This window comes from Bubalus bubalis, chromosome 8, assembly GCF_019923935.1.
Source record: "Bubalus bubalis isolate 160015118507 breed Murrah chromosome 8, NDDB_SH_1, whole genome shotgun sequence".
Classification (NCBI taxonomy): Eukaryota; Metazoa; Chordata; class Mammalia; order Artiodactyla; family Bovidae; genus Bubalus; species Bubalus bubalis.
Genome location: NC_059164.1, coordinates 71,408,909 through 71,431,334, shown reverse-complemented (window position 1 = coordinate 71,431,334; position 22,426 = coordinate 71,408,909). Strand labels below are relative to the sequence as shown.

Here is a 22,426-nt window from a genome sequence, read left to right as displayed (position 1 = left end):
TTGGTGGGTTTTGTTTGTTTTGTTTTTTATACTCAGACAACCTGCATAAAATGTAACTGGATTCATACTGGGCCACAGAGCAATTGACAGATTTCAAAGTGGGCTGGAAAACAAAAAATTAGAGTGAACAGGGCAGCCTCTCGAGCCCTCCAGTCAGAAAATGGGAAGAAAAGACCAGAAAAAAATTAGGAAAAAAAAGAAAAGTACCAAGAGCTAACATATAAGGCTGACTTTGGGGATTTGGTAATTTTTAAAACATTTTATTAGAATATAGTTGATTTGCAATCTTCTGTTACTTTCTGCTGTACCGCGATGTGAATCATACATATACATATACTTGTAATAGAGCATGGCTGTATGCAGCACTTAGCATGCTGCCCTAGCGTTGTGCCATTACCCCCACCACCACCACCAAAAAAAAAAAAAAAAAAAAACCCTTACCGGGGGAACATTAGTGGTCCTGCTCACTCATTGGTTGGCACCACAGTGGGCCCCCTCCTCCAAACAACCGACTGTCATTGAGCTATGGTTAATGTTCCTGCTTAGCTATTGGTTAGTGCCACAGTGAGCCCCTCCCGCAAGAGAGCGGCTGTTGATGAGCTACCATTAGTGGGGCTATTCAGTCAACATTCAGAGAAGTGTTGGTCCTTAGGTGGAGAATGAGGTAAGACGTGGCCCTCTCCCTGGGGCCCTCGATTTCACCCGGCCTCAGCCAGCAGCTGAACTGCGGGGCACAGGGAACAAGCTGGGACTGTGTCCGGCTGGGCTCTGGAGCCATGGCCAAGGCTGCCCACTGGCGGGCCCCAAGCCTTGAGGTGACAGTGAATCTCTCCCCTCTCCCTGCCTCTGTGACTTAATCGCCATGGCAGTCTGCATGGGATGCAATCTGCGAGACCTGGTCCCTGCTGTCCAGGCGGGCTGAGGGCCTTGAGGGCCAGCTGGCTCTCCTGGGTGCCTGGCCCCCTCAGCGATGACAGCTGGGCTGTCTGGGGACCTGGCCCCGAGAGAGCTGTCAGTTGAGATCTGCCTCCTCTTCGCCAGGACCTGGGCCTCAGAGGGTGACAGCAGTGTCTGAGAACCTCGCCCTTTCTTGTCAGAAATGAGATACCATTTGTTTTGTGGAGGCTTGCAGGGACAGCATTACCTGCCCATGACCTGACCTCCAGGGCCAAGGATCTGTTACCAAGAAGTTTGTAACAGCTAACCATGCCTCTCCCTCACCTTCCCAAGAAAAGGGCTTTGCTGAAAGCTTTCTGGGAGGTTGGGGTTTGTAAGAGTTGAGCCACCTATCTCTTTGCAGGGCCCTGTAATAAACCTTTCTCTGCTCTAAACTCACATTTTGGTATTGTTTGGCCTTGCTGTGCAATAGGCATAGGGACTTGCATTTCGATAACATATCCACTCTTTCTTGGATTTTTTTCCTACATAGGTCATTACAGAGTATTGAGTAGAGAGTACCCTGTGCTACTCAGTAGGTTCTTATTATCTATTTTATATATAGTACTGTGTATATGTCAATCCCAATCTCCCAATTTATTCCTCTTCCCCGCCCCCCACCCTGGTAACCTTGAAATTTTCTATATCTGTGACTCTTATTTCCATTTTGTAAAGAAGTTTGTTTGTATAATGTTTTAAGATTCTACATATAAGCAATATCATGATATTGGTCCTTCTCTGTCTGATTTATTTCACTTAGTATGACAATCTCTAGGGCCATCCATGTTGCTGCAAATAGCATTATTTCACTCTTTTTTATAGCTGACTAATATTTCATTGTATATATGTACCACATATTCTTTATCCGTGTATCTGTCCATGGGTATTTAGGTTGCTTCCATGTCCTGGCTATTGTAAACAGTGCTGTAATGAACTTTGGGGTGCATGTATTTTTTCAAATTATGGTTTTCTCTGGGTATATGACCAGGAGTGGGATTGCTGAGTCAAATGGTAGCTCTGTTTTCGGTTTTTAAAGAAACCTCCACACTGTTCTCCATGGCAGTGTACTAATTTACATTCCAACCAACAGTGTAGAAGACTTGAAAATTAAGGAAACTTTCCTCCACTATATTTTTTTTAGTAGAAAAGACAATCAATGATATTTATTTGCGACCCTTACTCAGTATTTACAAATCCTCAACTTTGAGGTAGGTTAAATATTAATATTGTGTTTTATAAACTAAAACTCAGCCAGAGATCACATCACTTTTAGAAAAACACAGCAGGGGTCATATCATGGTCAAGAAAACATAGTTTCTTTCAGATTAATCTTCTCATGTGTAAATTTCATGGTGACAGCTTACAAATATTCATAAAAAAGATTAGCTATTACAGGATTTCTACTCTGGAATATTTTAAAATTCTTAAATCCACCCTACAATGATTATACATACTGCAGAATAACCTACTTACTCTCATTACAAATCTATCTATATATAACTGGTCCTTATAATAACAAATTAGCATGTTACTGATTTTGTTGTTTTCTGCCTTTTGGGGTGATTGAACCAGGAAGACAACCCGCAAAATTTTCTCAGGGCACTAGGCAGCCTTTATGTGCAGGGGCTATGCTCAAGGCACCATCTATGGTGATTTGGGGTCACAGGAAAGCACATATACAAATGATCCAAGATTCAGAAAAGATACCTAGATCCAAAAGAGGGGAGACTCTGGGCAGGTCAGGGATGAAGAAAAAATATACTGTCATCTCAGGCTTAGGATCCTCATTGTCATGCTACAGCAACACAACAACGTGTGGGGAAGAGCTCCTAAAAGAGCAGCAAATTTGTCCCAGTGGTCTATAATTAAGGTTCTTGCCAACCAGATAAACCACAAGAAAAAATTAAATTCATATTTTATTGAAGTCACATCAATAGAAGCAAAAATTTAAATATTTAATAAGAATATATTCCATCTATCATGTAAATTACTCTAATTATCATAAGCATAATTCACTTAGCTCATTATAATTACTTAAAATTTAGCTCATCTTGACTTAGGTTCCGGGGCCAGTCTTCTCAAGTATTTGTTTAATTATAAAGTTCCTTTTAAAAAATGTCAAATATTAATGTAAAATTGAGTGGTTAATTAACATCTGAGAAATTATAAGGAAAATATCATTGTGTTATAAACTGCAGCATTCAGCAGCACAAATTTCAAGAGTAAGGATATAGACACCTGTATTTCTAAATAGACTGAATAGCACAGCCCAACATGGTTTGAGTCAAAGAATCAAGAAAAAGAGGAAGGAGGGGTCATAGGCAAAGTGTTTTAGTGTTCCCTTAAATGACTGAGCAAGGAAAAAGCTTGACATTTAAAAAGTTTATATAAATTACATGAATTGCAATTTTCATAAAAATCAAAATGAAATGTTCTACAAGGACAAAAGATATGCCTATGCAACATATCATATTCGCACAAGGTCATACTGAATGTCATGGATATTAGTAACAACCAAAAAGGCTTAAGTCTATGGGAGACTGAGCGAAGATTTCACTTTGGTATTCTATAAGCCCAAGTACATCATGTGAAATGCTGGGCTGGATGAAGCACAAGCTGGAATCAAGATTTCCAGGAGAAATATCAATAACCTCAGATATTCATATGACACCACCCTTATGGAAGAAAGCAAAGAACTAAAGAGACTCTTGATGAAAGTGAAAAAGTTGGCTTAAAACTCACCCTTCAGAAAACTAAGATCATGACATCTGGTCCCATCACTTCATGGCAAATAGATGGGGAAACAATGGAAACAGTGACAGACTTTACTTTGGGGGGCTCCAAAATCACCTCAGATGGTGACTGCAGCCATGAAATTAAAAGATGCTTGCTCCTTGGAAGAAAAGTTATAACAACCTAGACAGCATATTAAAAAGCAGAGACATTACTTTGCTGACATAGATCCCTCTAGTCAAAGCTATGGTTTTTCCATTAGTCATGTATGGATGTGAGAGTTTGACTATAAAGAAAGCTGAGTGCAGAAGAATTGATGCTTTTGAACTGTGGTGTTGGATAAGACTCTTGAGAGTCCCTTGGACTGCAAGGAGATCCAACCTGTCCATCCTAAAGAAAATCAGTTGTGAATATTCATTAGAAGGCCTGATGCTGAAGCTGAAACTCCAATACTTTGGCTACCTGATGGGAAGAACTGACTCATTGGAAAAGACCCTGATACTTAGAAAGGTTGAAGGTGGGAGGAGAAGGGGCTGACAGAGAATGAGATGGTTGGATGGCATCACCAACTTGATGAGTTTGAGCAAGCTCCGGGAGTTAGTGATGGACCGGGAGGCCTGGCGTGCTGTAGTCCATGGGGTTGCAGGGAGTTGGGCATGGCTGAGCGACTGAACTGAACTGATGCAAGAACATAAAACAAGTTACCTGAGAAGAAAACAATTTCAGATTGTTCTCAGATTTTTGGCCACCCAGAACACGAAAAAAATTGGAGGAATGCCTATGACAGTGCTTCTTAACATTGTCTTCTTATCATTGAATTCTTATCCAGAATCACTTTGGAGCTTTATAAAAATCACAGATGAGTAATAGTCATCATAGACTGATGAAATATGGAAGTAGGATTACATAGCCAGTGTTGAGATTTGTCAGGAAAAGAAAAAGATTGTGACACAAGAAGTCTAAGCCCATCTACATTTGTGTGTGGAAGCAATGGAACAGAATTTACATAATCTTTAAGATTTTTAGAAAATGATCTATGTAAGTACTCTTCCTGAAAATACATCTTTGTATGCATCTATTAATTCAATGAGAGATGAATCCATATTAAATTGTGAAGGGTACTTGGTACCTTCACAAAGAGATGTATGGAGAGCACCGAAACTTGTAACGTATGCAGAAATAGGTGTTATAACTGGTCTGAATACGGTTGCAAGGTTGAATGTATGATTTTAAATATTCATAAAAGATTATGTTAATAATGATGATGGGGTTTGAAACCCCAGATTAATTAATTAATAAAAGCCTAGAAGTTGCAAAGGACACAGAAAAAGAGAAAGGACGCAGTTCTTTGCCTTCCATAGTAGGAAACAGAAAGTTGTTTGATTCTTGATCTTTGATATCTAGATAACTACAGGCTTAGAAGTACTTTTGAAAAGTGTAAAATAAATCACTAATAGAATTTAAATCAGTCTATATTATGTCAGTGCAGAAAACCAAAATCAAAGTGGGTATAGGAAAGAATGGGATGGAAGGAATTGAAGACAAGTAGTAGTAGAAGTGTTAGTCGCTCAGTCATGTCCGACTCTTTGCCACCCCATGGACTGTGGCCCACCAGATTCCTTTGTCCCTGGAATTCTCCAGGCAAGAATACTGGAGTGGATTGCCATTTCCTTCTCCAGGGGATTTTCCTAACCCAGGGATCAAACTCCAGTCTCCTGTACTGCAGGCAGATTCTTTACCTTCTGAACCACCAGGGAAGCCCAAGACAAGTACAGACAGCTTTTTAAAGGATCTTTACTGTGAAAAAATTTAGCAGAAAATCAGGGCAATAGCTGGAGGAGGATATAGAGTCAAGGGAAAATTTTTCTTTTTTTTGTTAAAATTGGGCACCAGGAGGCATGTTTGTATGTCTACAGGAAAGATGCAATAAGAAGAAACTGATGGTGTGAAAGAGAAAGAAAACAATGGCTGAAGTGACATTCTTGGGGAGATGAGAAGTGATACAGGCAGAGATCACCTTATATGGGAGCTAGACAGTTTTTCCGTTGTTACAGGAGGAAAGATAGAATATGTAACTATATCAAGTATTTGCTTTGTGCCCTTGGGCTAAATTCTAAATTCTAGCTCTAAATTGAAAAAAGTAATACCTCATTGGGTAGGGGTTGTGAGAATTAAATGAGTTCATGTATATAAATTGTTTGGAGCAGTGGTTGGCAAATAGCAAGTAATCAATAAAAGTTAGATATTATTATTTCCTCTTAAAAAATACATGCAGATGAAAAAAGTTCTGTAGATAGTGGTGATGTTGGCACAACAATGTGAATGTACTTATGCCCCTGAACTTGTACTTTAGTTTTCAGTTGGTTCAGAAGCCTAGACTTGTGGAAGAATATTGAAGAGGGCTTTCTTTTGTATGTGACAAGAGTCCGTTGAACTATTTTCTCTTCCCCTTTGCTGTCATTTCAAACTTTGAGACTGATTTAACACAAGGGCCTCATTAATTGTTATGCTTTCCTTCAGAGGTGGGTGACCTGCAATACAACCTCTAGTTTGCAGAAAGGTGGAATCAGAGGTGACACCTTCTAGTCAGTACCAGGACGTCTATAATGGCTGAACAACGGCTCTGGGAATGGGTCTTCTATGTGCCCACAAATCGAATGTTGGATGATTTGTTCTTATTTCTTCTTAGGAATTGAAGTTAATCTTGGTCCGTTAACAATTTTCAGGGCACTACAACTCAACTTCCCTGACTTGGATGTACTTATAAGGAATTGGTGTCCTAAAGTGTTCTACAAGGAAGCAGCTGCTTGCAAAATGAATTAAAGACATTTTACAGGAGTAATTATCTAACAGAGGATGGAAGAAGTCACTAGAATTAAGAAACTATCCAGTTACCAGCAGTCATGCCGCTCATTATCAGCCAACCTGGATTTAGCCAGGGTAAGAGTTTTTCCAAATACATTCCATAAAACTGAAGTTGTATTCAAGTAAATGATTCTGGTGCATGATGTGGAAGTTGCTGAGTCCTGTCTGACTCTTTGTGACTCCATGGACTGTAGCCCACCAGGCTCCTCTGTCCATGGAATTCTTGTCCAGGCAAGAATACTGGAGTGGGTTGCCATTCTTTTCTCAAGGGTATCTTCCCTACCTAGAGATCGAACCCTGGTGTTCTGCATTGTAGGCAGATTCTTTACCATTTGAGCCACCAGGGAAGCCTAATGATGGGCTAAGTTAAACTGGTGTCTAGTCAGGCTACTATCACAAAATACCAGAGACTGGGTCACTTATAAACAGACACTTACAGACAGCAAACATTTATTTCTTACAGTTCCAAAGGCTGGACGTCCACATTCGGGGTGCCAGCATGGTCAGGTGAGGGCTCTCTTCTGGATTGCAGACTTCTGGTTGTGTCCTCACATGGAAGAAAGGGAAAGGGAGCTCTGTGGGGGGTCTCTTTTGAAAGAATATTAATCCCATTCATGAGTTAACACCTCCCAAGGTCTCACCTCCTAATACCGTTATATTGGGCATTAAGATTTCAACATATGAAGTTTAGGGGGACACAAAGATATTCAGACAATAGTACTGGGTATGGAGAGGGTAGAGGATGCTAGGATATAGAAAATAAGATTAATGCATGGTCCAGAGGAACTGAAACATTATTGGAACTGTGTTACCCCGTGACTAGGAAAGGTAGGGGGTGGTGGTCAGAGAAGGGGATTGTTGAGACTTAGATAATGGAGAGGATTATGTTACTGGATTGCCAAGGCCCAGGCAATGACCTTGGCAGTGAATGACTAAGGTGGGGGAGAAGAAAGGTCACTGAGGTGATGAAGTGGTAAAGCACTAGGTGTTAAAACAGCATTCATGTGGACGTATACACAATGGAGTATTACTCAGCCATTAAAAAAATACATTTGAATCAGTTCTAATGAGGTGGATGAAACTGGAGCCTATTATACAGAGTGAAGTAAGCCAGAAAGAAAAACACCAATACAGTATACTAACGCATATATATGGAATTTAGAAAGATGGTAACAATAACCCTGTATATGAGACAGCACAAGAGACACTGATGTATAGAACAGTCTTTTGGACTCTGTGGGAGAGGGAGAGAGTGGGATGATTTGGGAGAATGGCATTGAAACATGTATAATATCATATATGAAACGAGTCGCCAGTCCAGGTTCAATGCACGATACTGGATGCTTGGGGCTGGTGCACTGGGACGACCCAGAGGGATGGTATGGGGAGGGAGGAGGGAGGAGGGTTCAGGATGGGGAGCACATGTATACCTGTGGCGGATTCATGTTGATATATGGCAAAACCAATACAATATTGTAAAGTTAAAAAATAAAATTAAATTAAAAAAAAAGAAAATAAAATGAATTGCAGTAAGACTGTGTCAGAGGGAGTGACAGAGAGCTAGGAACTAGAATCTTAAAGACGGAGAAAGAATGACCTAGAAGTTGTAGCCAATTGTGTTAAAGAGGGGGTGGAAAGTGATAGTCTGCTGAGAAAAGATCAACAGATCAAAAGATGTTTTGTTTTTGTTTTCATTTTAGGGAAGAGGGAGGAGACTTGCTATATCGAGGCAGCAGTAGGATAAAAGAGAACTCCACCCTATGTCCATGCCCAGTGTGGAGGGCCGGGGAGCTAGAAAGCAGCCACCACTTGAGAGGGCTGCAGAGGAAGCAGATCTTCAGTGGGGAGCCAGTTTCAGTAGAGCAAGTGGTGAAGGAAATGTTGGGACTTTGATGAAGACTGAACATGGGTGAAAGGTCAGTGCAGGTGAAAAATTTCAGGAGTTGGAGAGGGCTTGGAGATGGGGTCAGAACAGGGAGGTTGAGAGCCATATGGGACATGAGAGTTCAGAGCTTGCGGAATGACTTGGGTGTCCTGGCTGGACTTTGTGGCACCTGATGCATTCAGGTAAAGAGGGCATCATTGCCAGTCAGGGTTGTGCATTTGTGAGCATGGTCTTACCTGAAGCTTTGAGAGTTTTAGCAATTTAGTGTTTTTCTCATGCTCTTTCCTCTTTCTAATCTACCTGTCATAGCCTTCTACTCTTGGCCAGTTCCTGTTATCTTCAGCTGCAGGAAGTCTACTGACCTCTTCAGTGCTCCTATAACCCCTTGTAAATAACTCTATTAAAATTTCTACTACTTTAATTGCTATTTTTTATTTATATGTCTTCACAAACAGACTGCATATTTCCTGGGGTCAGGACCAGTCATATTTGTCTTTATGTCCTCTCTACCTAGCACACTATATAGAACATGGTATGTGAAAAAAATACCTGTTTGTTGAACTGCACTCTGTATCTGAGACAAGAGGTAGGCTTAGAGAGGAAAAAGGAAAAAGAATGGAGGGAGCATGAGGTGCACAGGTGATGAGGAAAAAGATGAAAATAAATGAGGAACTGTGGGCCAGATGATGAATCACTTTAATATTATCACTAAACCAGGAGACAAGGCTATCTGTTCAGAACCTAAAAGGGGGCATTGGATAAAAGGAGAAATTCTGAAGTAGCCACTGTGGAGAGTTGGCTTGGGGGGTTAGAGAAAATACATAACAGGAGGACTAGATGTGCATAAGTGGCATTTTATGTTCTGAAAGAGGAGCAGAGAGATCTTTGTCTGCAGATGGTGGTAGGAGTTATAGACATAGTAAGACTCATGAGATATAGTATGATCAGGGAAATCATGGAATCAAATTAAAGACTGTTAGAGCTGTTGAAAAATAGAGGTCCTTCTAATTTGATTGCCTAGATCAGGAAATTAAGGCCCTGGAGGGATGGTCCAGAGTCACACAGCTATTTGGTGGTTGACCAGGAACTAATGATGGTGGTATGTCAGAATCTGCTTGTGAGCAATAGAAATGGACTCTGACTTGCTTAAGAAAAAAGAAATATCCTGGATGTGGGGAAATGGTAGAGTCAAAGGGAAAGCTGAAGAACAGGCCCAGAAATTTGGGGACCAGGTTGCTCTGAAGATTCAAGTTGGAGGAATAAATACAGTCCTTTCAGGGTCTTGTGGGACAAATGACCCAATTATTTTCCCATCTTTGTTTGCCTCCACTCTAGATTAAAATTCTTGGGAGATAAAAGCAGATTAAGCAAGTTTTAAAGGAAAACTTAAAGTTTTCCTTTAAAACTGTGTGGTCTTACCTAGACTACATATATACAGTGTAAAAGAGGCAATTTCCGCCCCCCCCCCCCTCAGAATGGTGTTGTTACCAGAAAGTGAATGGATGAAGAGACAGGAAAATGACAGATATACTATCCATTACAGTGATGGTCATGTAATATACCATAGTAGCTAAGAGGAAGCACTTTGAAGTCAGACTCCTTATTCTTCCATAAGGATTTGAACAAAGTACCTAAAAACCTTCCATGCCTCAGTTTTTCCATCTGTAAAATGGCTATCATAGAATCTTACCCCATAGGGTTGCTGAGATGATTAAATGAGAATAAATATGAATAGGGAGCCTACCAATTGAATGCTATCTAAGGGTCAGCTGTTACCAGATCAGATCAGTCGCTCAGTCGTGTCTGACTCTTTGCGACCCCATGAATTGCAGCATGCCAGGCCTCCCTGTCCATCACCAACTCCCGGAGTTCACCCAGACTCACTTCCATCGTGTCAGTGATACCATCCAGCCATTTCATCCTCTGTCATCCCCTTCTCCTCTTGCCCCCAATCCCTCCCAGCATCAGAGTTTTTTCCAATGGGTCAACTCTTCGCATGAGATGGCCAAAGTACTGGAGTTTCAGCTTTAGCATCATTCCTTCCAAAGAAATTCCAGGGCTGATCTCTTTCAGAATGGACTGGTTGGATCTCCTTGCAGTCCAAGGGACTCTCAAGAGTCTTCTCTAACACCACAGTTCAAAAGCATCAATTCTTCAGCGCTCAGCCTTCTTCACAGTCCAACTCTCACACCCATACATGACCACAGGAAAAACCATAGCCTTGACTAGACGAACCTTTGTTGGCAAAGTCATGTCTCTGCTTTTGAATATGCTATCTAGGTTGGTCATAACTTCCCTTCCAAGGAGTAAGCGTCTTTTAATTTCATGGCTGCAGTCACCATCTGTAGTGATTTTGGAGCCCAGAAAAATAAAGTCTGACACTGTTTCCACTGTTTCCCCATCTATTTCCCATGAAGTGGTGGGACCGGATGCCATGATCTTCGTTTTCTGAATGTTGAGCTTTAAGCCAACTTTTTCACTCTCCACTTTCACTTTCATTATAGTCATTTATAAATGAGTGCATGTCTTACCCACCTTAACATGCAGTTGCCATAGTGTGCAAATTGTAGACGCTGCTGCTTTTGCTACTGCCCTTTCCAGCTGCCTATACCCATGCAGCTTTTTATCAATCGTCTACCTCCTTCCCCTAGTCTCTCACTCCACTGTGAGCAAGCTGGTTGGTGCAGACTAAAGCTCAATCTTTGACTAACGATAATATTTTCTTCCTTCCTTCTTCCTCCCCTTCCTCTCTTCTTTCCTCCTTCCTTCCTTTCTCTCTCACCCTCCCTCTCCTCTTCCTAATCCTCCTCCTTCTTCCTTCCTTCCTTCTCCCTTCCAGTTGTTAACCTAATAGCAAAGGATATCACTTATGCAACTGTCGTTTACCGGTGTAAAGAGAACATGTATATATATTTAGAGTTTGATGTTACAGGTTTGAGTCCCAGCTCTGGCATGTGTTTATTCATTAACTTGGGGAGATTGGTTAACATTTCTGAGGTTCGGTTTCCTCATCTGTAAAATGGGGATGATAATGTCCTCCTCACAAAGTTGTTGTGAGGTTTAAATGGGGTAATGTACAAGAGAGGCATGTAAACTGTAAATCAATTTACAAATAATAGGTGTCCCAATCTCAGCCATGACAGACACAGTCAGGCTGTAAACTATCCTTCCATAATGAGTTTACTTCCACAGAAGCCAGTTCTGATCAGGCATGGTAAACTGCAGACAGTTGGTGCATACATATATCCCAGGAGGCTTGTATTTGGGAATGGCAAACCACTTCAGTATTCTTGCCTTGAGAACCCCATGAACAGTATGAAAAGGCAAAATGATAGGATACTGAAAGAGAAACTCCTCAGGTCAGTAGGTGCCCAATATGCTACTGGAGATCAGTGGAGAAATAACTCCAGAAAGAATGAAGGGATGGAGCCAAAGCAAAAACAATACCCAGCCGTGGATGTGACTGGTGATAGAAGCAAGGTCCGATGCTGTAAAGAGCATGAACAGCAGTTTGGAATCACCCACTGGCTAGATAAATGAACAGTACACAGGACCCTGACTGTTTTCCTTGTTGTGGGAAATTAGAAAAGAATTACATTAGAATGTCATTGTGACATTTCACAAGAACATCTGCATAATATGTTTGAATCAAGACTATGAGTAATTAGGTTTATGATAAAATTCTGTATCAGGATGGAATGTAGGTTTTTTTTTTAATGAAGTATAGTTGATTTACCATATTCTATTAGTTTCAGGTATACAGCATAGTGATCCAGTATTTTTATAGATTATACTCCATTAAAAGTTACTACAAGATAATGACTATGATTCCCTATGCTATACAATATAGATTCTTTACCATCTGAACCACCAGGGAAGTGCATACAATATACTCTAGTTGCTTATCTATTTTATACAGAGTAGATACATTTGTATCTCTTAATCTCATACCCTTGATCTCATATCCCTTAATCTCATACCCTTGATTTGATTTTCTCATTCCTGCCTTTTCTTGGTAATCACTAGTTTATTTTCTATATCTGAGATTCTTTTTGTTTTGGACATACATTCTTTTGTAATATTTTTTTAGATTCCACATATAAGTGATATAATTCGGTATTTATTTTTGCTCTGTCTGACTTATTTCACTAAACATAATATTTTCTGTGTCCATCCATGTTGCAGCAAATGGTGGGATTTCATTCTTTTTATGGCTGAGTAATATTTAATTTATTACTGTTGCTGTTTAGTCGCTAAGTCATATCTGACTCTTTGTGACCCTCATGGACTGTAGCCCACCAGGCTCCTCTGTCCATGAGATTTCCCAGGCAAAAACACTGGGGTAGATTGCCATCCTTCTCCAGTGGATTTTCCTGACCCAGGGATTGAATCTGCATCTACTACTTTGGCAGATGGATTATTTACCGCCGAACCACCAGGGAAGCCCATGTATATATACACACCACATCTTATTAATCCAGTCATCTGTTGATGGGTACTTGGGTTGCTTCCATGTCTTGCCCATTGTAAGCAGTGCTTCTGTGAACATTGAGGTACATGTATCTTTTCCAATTATACCCAGGAGTGGGGTTGCTGAATCATAAGGTAGTTCTATTTTTAGTTTTTTAAGGAATCTCACATGGAGGGCTTATTAAGCCACAGATTGCTGGCCATCCTCAGAGTTTCTGGCTCAGTAGGTATGGGTTAGGGCTGAAAATCTGCATTTCTCACAAATCCTCAGGTATTGCTGCTTCTCCTGGCCTGGGGATCACATTTTGTCTAGTGCAGTTACTAGCAAATGGTAAGTGAACAGTAAATGCTTTGGCTGCATGAATTCATGAGTGAAGGTGAAAAAGATTACTTTTATATGATACGAGGAGACTGAGGATAAAAAAAAAAGAGAGAGATTGCTTATCTGCCCCTTCTGCTTTCCTAGAGTGATGAGAATTAAATGAGAACATGTACTGAAATCACTTTGAAAACTGCTCCACCTTTGGCTTGTCTTATCAATGCCTATTCCTCAGTCCTGAGGTTGTTGGGAGGTGAGTTCACTTAGTGGAGGAGCAGAGGAGACAAACCTTGAGTTTCTCTATTTGCTATCTGGAGGCAAAGATAGTAAAAACTCTGCGCTTCCTTTTTCAAGGAGAGCTGCAAAACTGGTTTTCTGTTATCTTTCACGGGCACAGGTCTTTAAGTTCAGTCTAGCAGCAGCAGCAGCCTTTTTAAGAGGAAAACTGACTTCTCATATTTTTCTAGTCCAACAAAATCAATCATAAATTAATAAAACCATAAGCCAAGGAAAATAAATTAGTAGTTGTTTGGACAAACTTTAACCTATTAGCTTAAAGGCAAATTGAATTAAAAAATTGCATTCAAGCAATCATGTGTTCTATAAAGGTTTCCATGAAAGCTTCTGATTAATTTCATGGAACAAATATAAATATAACTTTCAAACAAGTTATTAAATATATATCAATTACTGTAACTGTAACATTGTTGTGTTAGCAATTCATTTGCAACACATACTCTTTTAAAAATAAAATGATTCCTGTGTTTGTACTGAGCCATCCGATCTCTCATACATGTTTTCCAAATCACTTGAAAATTGGGGTGATTTAAAGTGGATTAGCAGCAAAGGAAGGAGCATGGAAATCTACTAATTGAATTGTGGAGGAAGAAACCATTGAAGTCATGGGTTAATTCTTAACAGTGAATTGGTGGTTAGCCCTTTGGTAGAAAAAGGGAAGAAATTAATGGGGAAAAAAAGGGATCAAAGATTCAAGAGAAAGAATATTTTGATATCCTGATCAATGCTAGGAAGTGTGAACTCAGAATCTCAAATGGAAGGAAGAGTCTTAGGATGAAGAAGGTGCTCCACTTCTTTGGAGTCATGAGAAAGTGAAGGTGAGCAAGGAGGATGGTGACAGTTTTACCTTGTAAAAGTTTAGAGACCTCATCTTAACCTCATTTGATGGTGGAGGAAACTGAAGTCCAGAGAGGTGCAGTGACCTGTCCAAGGTCATCTCACATAAGGTCAGTCCCAGGTGTGGTCCAGGTTATGGTTGTCCTGTTCCACCACTCATCTTTTCTTTATAAGTCAGGCTAATAGTTTATCAATTTTCTTTATCTTCTCAAAGAGCCAAATCTTAGTTTTATTAATCTTTTCTATTATTTTTTAGTCTCTATTTCATTTATTGTTTTCTCTGATTTTTATGATTTATTCCCTTCCAGTAACTTTGGGTTTTTATTTATTCTTTTTTTTCTAGTTCCTTTAGGTATAAGTTTAGGTTATTTGAAATTGTTTCTTGTTTCCTGAAGTAAGCTTATATTTCTATAAAGCTCCCTTTTAGAGCTCTTCCTGCTGTTTTCTGTAGATTTGGATCACTGTGTTGCTCAGATGTGTGTTTGATCCTCTTATCTCTCTCTTCCTCTCCTGGAATCCCTACAATGCAAATATTGGAACGCTTAATGTTATTGCAGAGATCTCTTAAATTGCTTCATTTAAAAAAAAACTGTTTTTCTTTCTGCTGCTCTGATTGAATGATATCCATTATTCTACCTTCTAGATCACTGTTGTGTTCTTCTGTATCAGTCTGCTATTCATTCCTTCCGGTGTGTTTTATATTTCTGCTATTGAATTATTCACTTTTGACTGGGTGTTTTAAAAAATTATTTTCTAGTTCCTTGTTAAAATTGTTCAGTGGTTAGATCAGTTCTTTCCCCCTAATTCAGCTAACATTTTTTATTACCAATGTTTTGAATTCTTTATATAGTAAATTGTTTATTTCTGTTTTGTTATTTATTTTCTCAGTGGTTTTCTCTTACTCTTTCAATTGCTAGTAGTTCCTCTGCCTTTTCATTTTGCTTTACTTCCTATGCCTCTATGAATTTAGGTGAAATAGTTACCTGTTATGGTCTCAAAGAGGTGTCCTTATGTGGGAGTGTCCATATACAGTCTGAACGTACCCAGTGATTTTGGTGAAAGACATGGATTCGATGTGGACACAAGTCATGTCTTTCCTCAGGGTGTATTTTCTGGAGGTTGGTGGGTTTGTGATTCTATTATACGTATATATAAGAGAAAGGCAGAGGATGAGATGATTGGATAGCATCACCAACTCAATGCACATGAGTTTGAGTAAGCTCCAGGAGTTGGTGATGAACAGGGAAGCCTAGTGTGGTACAGTCCACGGGGTCGCAAAGAGTCCGACATGACTGAGTGACTGAACCGAACTGAACTGATATGTATGTATGGTACTGATGTTTTCTGGTACACATGGCACTGCTTAGCAGTGATATTAAGTTATTATCTTCAAAAACATACTCAGCCATGAGTCCATGAATATATACCATGATTCAGTGGTACATTTCAGAGGGTTCATATTAAAGATAAGAAAGTTGAAACACTCATGTGTTGGCCTGGGTGCACTTCACTGAGCACACGTGTGTTAGAGCACTTGTCTTCCGTACCTGCCTTTAACTGCTAATACTCGAGAATGTTGCATTCTGCTTTTATATCTGGCATTTTATATATGTGTAAGCACTTGAGCTTGTGCCATTGTGTGGTCTGTAAAAAGGAAAATGAAATATAAATACATTGACTTCGACCTTGAGATAATCATTTAAGCCCAAACAGGTTTACAAAAGAAGCTTTTAGTTTCTTAAAGATATTAAGATTGTTTAAAGCACTAGAACAGCAGAGGCCCAGACCAATTACATCTCATTTTATGAGCCCTGGCAAGGATATGTATTTGATTCTTGTTGTTTGTCCTCTCAGAGTCCCTCTTTTCTCATAAATTAAGACCAATCAGTCGTAGGAACATGAAATTCCATTTATATTCTCAAATGACTAATGGCTTGGCTTTTGGTCTTTTAGTTCAAGTTCTGATGAAATAGAATAGTAGCTATGTATAATTAGCAAATGGACCCTGTCAAGCCTGGTCACGTGCACATTCACAGAGGCTGAACCTGAGCACCAGCCAGCACTTTACTTTTTAAAGGAACTAATAATAAGCATGGCCATGACTGGGGAGAGACTTGAACCCTGTCCCTGACTTCCTAAGATCCATTCCCAAACCAGCAGCATAAGAATCTCTGATTCAGAGTCACTGCTGTGGGACTTTGCTAGCCTATACTTTGTGAGATACACTTTTTCCAAAGGAGGAAAAATGTCTATTGACACTCTTGTCTGATGTCTTCAAATGTATATCCTTCTTTTCGATACCCGCTTATTCCAATGTCCACAGTTGTGTGATGGCTTTCCTGATATAATTGTGTAGGTTGATTCCAAACCTGGAATATTCCAGATATACCTTTTGAGCACAGGGTGGCAAAACAGGAAATAACATAGTAAGATAAAAAGAGAAGTAGGGTGGAGGGCAATTTAAGGTTAACATTAGAAAATAATCATCTAGAAGTAAACCAATACTTAATTGTTGTTGAGTATTTAAGGCAACAGAATTGCATTTTTTTGTGTGCTACACAGTAATAACAGCTTTCTAAATTGTCACAGTCTGGGAACCTCCAATTCCAGCTCTATTTCTTCTGTTCTCTCTCAGCAGGAGACTTTCTTTAGGATGAGAACAGAAAGCCCTTGGCTCACCAGGTTGAAAACTGACTAAAAAGAGCTGGCCAGTGACATGTGGTAGGAAAAGAGATTTAAAACATTCCTTCTGGTACTTTATAACCCAGTACCTACACTAACAACTTCTTAGAATCTAAATACTCTCTTTTCACTTGTTTGTGAGGGATAGGTCAAGCTAATTCATCATATTTATTGAACACCTTCTAGGCATAAAACAATTTTGGGGAGAGGGAGATGACACAAGGAAGCACTTAGAAATTATCGATATTGTTGAGCAAAACCAATATCTAAGCAATGGACAGCCAGTGAGGGTTTCTAACAACAGAGCCCATGATTTGATCTGTATTTCAAAAAGGTCATCCTGGAATAGAGGTGAGCTAAGAAGCATGATGATTATGTCACATGTAAGAATTAAGATGATCTGGATTAACTAAACAGCAGAAGGAATGGGTGGTGGAACAGCCTGATGAGACACTTTGGATATAGACTCAACAGATGCGGTAATTCGTTGAAAGTGACGACAAGAGAAAGGAAGAGTCAACTGAGCTTCCTAGCCATGGAGCCATACTCCAAGTTGATAAGCATGGGTAGTAGAGTCAGTTTAAGAAGGGGAATTTTGATTTTGATGTGACAATGGGACATCCAGTCAATGCCCAATAGACAGATGAAAATAAGTATCAAGAGCACAGAAAAAAGTTGAGTAGAATAGAGGTCAGGCTTCCCAAGTCACTCAGTGAATCAAGAAACTGCCAGCAATGCAGGAGACACTGGAGACAGAGGTTCAATCCCTGGGTTGGGAGGATTTCTCTGGAGAAGGGCATGGCAACCCTCTCTAGTATTCTTGCCTGGAGAATCCCATGGTCATAGGATCCTGGCAGGTTACAGTCCATAGGGTTGCAAAGAGTCAGACATGACTGAAGTAGTTGAGCACGCACGGAGTAGAGGACATGAAATCAATGAAATAATCAATGTTCAAAACCATGTCACCAGAGAGTCTTTCCAAAATGGTGACCCTGATTATAATTTGTTTTCCTTTGTCACTAGCTGGTTGTCTCTATAGAGATTCTGAAAAAGAAAACAGAGAAATGAATAAGCCAAAACAATCAACAGCAGAGGTCGAAAGTGTGATTATTACCCATGCAGGATGTCAGTGGAACTGATTCAGCCACGATAGCCTTGGGCTGGTGAGGACACTGCAAAGTACACATTACATTGGAACCTGCTACATTAAAGCCACATGTGTAGAATGTGTCTTATAAAAATGCTGCTACTCTGACCAGAGTCTCCATTATTCCAGGAGGCTAGGCCATTGGGAGTTAATTGCTGAGAGCAACTTCCCTCCTTCTTCTTGGGGCTGTATTGGCTTTCTTATGAATGCAAACAGGTGCTGAGATTCAATGCTTATGTGCTTGTGAGGCATTTGTGCACAGGGTGTTAAAACATTTCTGCATTCATCAATTTTCTGGAGATGAGAATGGTGTCAAATTTTAAACAGCCCACAAAACTGGACGACAGTTGAAATAAAAAAATCCTCCCCAAAGTACCAGTGACAAACAACTACATTCTGTCTCCATCTTGGACTTGAAGTACTCTCAATATTTTTTCAAAAGAAAATAGAAAATTTCTGTGGGGTCTGTTAAGAGTTTTAGGTCTACAAACCTTTTTCTGTAATTCATATGATGCAAGGTTATCTGGAAGTAGACTTGACAAAAGCATCCTGTGATCCTGACCATACACAGTGCCCTAAAGCTTGCTATACAAAGATCCCTCATTGCTGCTGTTCCACTTGAGAAAGACTTTAAATGATTTCTAGGTATATGAAAAAATAAATCCATTAAGATCACAAACAGTTTGGAATTTAAGTTGCTGCCTTGAAGGATTCATTGATGCCAGATAGAATACCAGCTATAGTTCCTCAAGCGTTTCTCCAATAGTATCAAACAAGACACCTAGGAAGGGCCTCCCAAATGACACTGGTCCCCTTAACATAACAACATCTCTATGTATTACAGAAATTCAAGGGCACTTCTCATACTAAGGCTGTCCACTCTAACAGTTCAGTTCAGTTCAGTCGCTCAGTCATGTCTGACTCTGCAACCCAATGGACTGCAGCACACCAGGCTTCTCTGTCCATCATCAACTCCCGGAGTTTACTAAAACTCATATCCATTGAGTCGGTGAAGGCATCCAACCATCTCATCCTCTGTCATCCCCTTCTCCTCCTGCCCTCAATCCTTCCCAGCATCACAGTCTTTTCAAATGAGTCAGCTCTTTGCATCACGTGGCCAAAGTATTGGAGTTTCAGCTTCAACATCAGTTCTTCCAATGAACACCCAGGACTGATCTCCTTTAGGATGGACTGGTTGGATCTCCTTGCAGTCCAAGGGACTCTCAAGAGTCTTCAACACCACAGTTCAAAAGCATTAATTCTTCCGCACTCAGCTTTCTTTATTGTCCAACTCTCACATCCATACATGAATACTGGAAAAACCATAGCCTTGACTAGATGGACCTTAATTGGCAAGGTCCAACTGTCTGGGTTGGTCATAACTTTCCTTCTAAGAAGTAAGTGTCTTTTAATTTCATGGCTGCAATCACCATCTGCAGTGATTTTGGAGTCCCCCAAAATAAAGTCCACCACTGTTTCCCCATCTATTTGCCATGAAGTGATGGGACCGGATGCCATTATCTTAGTTTTCTGAGTGTTGAGCTTTAAGCCAACTTTTCCACTCTCCTCCTTCACTTTCATCAAGAGGCTCTTTAGTTCTTCACTTTCTGCCATAAGGGTGCTGTCCTCTGTAATCTGAGGTTATTGATATTTCTCCCGGCAATCTTGGTTCCAGCTTGTGCTTCATCCAGCCCAGCATTTCTCATGATGTATTCTGCATATAAGTTAAATAAGCAGGGTGACAATATACTGCTTTGACATACTCCTTTCCCCTTCCGGAACCAGTCTGTTGTTCCACGTCCCGTTCTAACTGTTGCTTCCTGACCCGCATACAGGTTTCTCAAGAGGTAAGTCAGGTGGTCTGGTATTTCCATCACTTTCAGAATTTTCCACAGTTTATTGTGATCCACACAGTCAAAGGCTTTGGTGTAGTCAATAAAGCAGAAATAGATGTTTTTCTGGAACTCTATTGCTTTTTCAATGATCCAGCAGATGTTGGCAATTTGATCTCTGGTTCCTCTACCTTTTCTAAAATGAGCTTGAACATCTGGAAATTCATGATTCACGTATTGTTGAAGCCTGACTTGGAGAATTTTGAGCATTATATTGCTACTCTATACAGGTTACAAAGCCAGAGGACTTTGGAAATGGTACTGCAGATCGAGTGACATGGACTACATTTGGTGGATTACTGTAGTTGTCTTTTCTGGGTCTGGGTAAAGCTGACTTAATTCTAGGGAACTGAGTCAGAGGAGCAAATATCAGGGTTGTTTCTTCTGAGGGACTTAGTCAAGGTTGCCTCAAGGGTAACCTTTTTGAGACTGCAGACTGTAGAAAACTTATGTGACTACTATACCCTGAAAGGTATGAGGCTCTCTTAAAAGGTTAAGGAGGAAACAGGAGACCTGGATCAATCTTTATAGGATAGAGAATGTCCTATTTAGAAAGGACACTAGAAATCACCTTGTCCTAACCTTTTCATTAACCAGAGAGATGAAGTGACTTGCCGGACACCGTCTAGACAGTAGCAGACCTGAGACTAGAAATGAAAGTAGCTCCTTTGTAAGCCAGGACAGTCCTGCTCTTCTAAACTTGGTTATAGCAAGAAGGTAGAAAGGAATGAGCATAGGATTAAAACTGGGAAATTTACAAAAAGTTCTAACTCAGTTACTTCTAAATTTGGTGTGAAGATGGTGGGCCCTGTTTGACTTTCTTCCCCCACAGATTAGTCAAATGGGGACAAGGAACTTATTTTGAAGGTGAATCTCTCTCAAATCACTCCTTATCATAGGCATTATAACAAAGTGTTACAAATAGCATTAAGTTGTGGTAGTCAAATTCTTGCTGCCAAGATCCAGGGTACAATTGCCCAAACAGCTTCCCAGAGCATGGCCGGGATAGGGTGACAGAATCTGCTTGGGGTCTTCTGTTGGGTGTATGCTGCTGTCACTGGGAGAACAAAACAATCAAATAATTGTTCTGATTCAGTCAGTCATGATACAATTTTTTTTTTTTTTTAGTAATTAACTGTGGGAGATGCTCAAAAAGATTCAAGAAATAAAACCAAATGTTTTCCTCTTTCACACAGTTTATTTAGAATAGCTGGAGACACTGCATTAATTGTAAAAATCAAAGTAATATGCTGTGTCCTTGGGGATGCTCAGAATACCTTTGAACATTATATCAACGATTTTGTGTTTTTTGTGACTCCAAACGCTCTACTTTCACTCTCTCAAGCAGCATTCATATTAGGCTGCCCTTTGTTGCAGGTGCCAAATGCTTGTTTCCAAATGTTATCTTTTCCCCTCACCTTATCCATGCTGATCACTGTTATGCTTTCAATATAGGAAAGCCCAACATTTGGGTCGTGCCAAGTCCAAATGTCCTATATACTAACCTACTTGTGGAAACACAAGTTATCTCCAGAGAAACTCAGAATCTTTTAAAGCCTAGAGTTCTGCTACTTGTTGCAAGACCCTTGTCCAGACTTATGGTACTTACAACCATTTATGAGTGCTCAGTTTTGTCAGACTCTTTGCAGCCCCATAGACTGTAGCCCACCAGGCTCCTCTGTCCATGGGATACTCCAGGCAAGAATACTGGAGTGGGTTGCCATGCCCTGCTCCAGGAGATCTTCCTGACCCACAGATTGAACACACATCTCCTATGTCTTCTGCATTGGCAGGTAGATTCTTTACCACTGCGCCACCTGGGAAGCCCTTTCACTTACAGTGGGGGTGCTAATGATTGTTATATAATCATGCCATCCTACAGCAGGAGAGAGGCTGGTTGTTAGGACACAAGGACTTTGTCTTCAGTTGTACCTGGACTTTTATGAATTCACATTATTGGAATCTAAGTACTTCTACCCATGTTCTAGAAGTTATGTTTTCTTTCTGGCCAAATGTAACAAGCCGTCAATAACCATTATTTTTTAACTTTAGGGTTTGAGGTATTTTATGGTAATCTTTATTTAAGGTTTATTTAGAATTTATAGCAGCAAAGAATGAAGGAAGCTAATAATCATTGTCTGTCATTTGCAAGTTCACAATTGGTAAATACAGGGCATAGTTCCTACCAGTTTCTTTAATGTGTCCTTGGCAGACATTGCTATTCATAGCACTTTTTTTACTGAACCTAAAGAAGACCTCGCGATCCTTTTCAGTGTACACACTAGGAAACCACTATCAGTTGGTCTGAATTGGACATATGAAACCAGTTTGTTATTCCAGTGATAGCATTTAGTATTTATTTC

At 40.1% G+C, this 22,426-nt stretch overlaps 1 long non-coding RNA gene across 2 annotated transcripts in view; it reads left to right on the top strand.

The window, feature by feature from the left end:
* LOC123334761 overlaps nt 1-22,426 on the top strand; it is a 90,124-nt gene that overhangs the window by 32,839 nt on the left and 34,859 nt on the right. For both annotated transcript variants that reach the window (XR_006552877.2, XR_006552876.2), the window contains exon 2: nt 6,396-6,609. This is a non-coding gene — a long non-coding RNA (uncharacterized LOC123334761). The remainder of the gene's footprint in view (nt 1-6,395; nt 6,610-22,426) is intronic.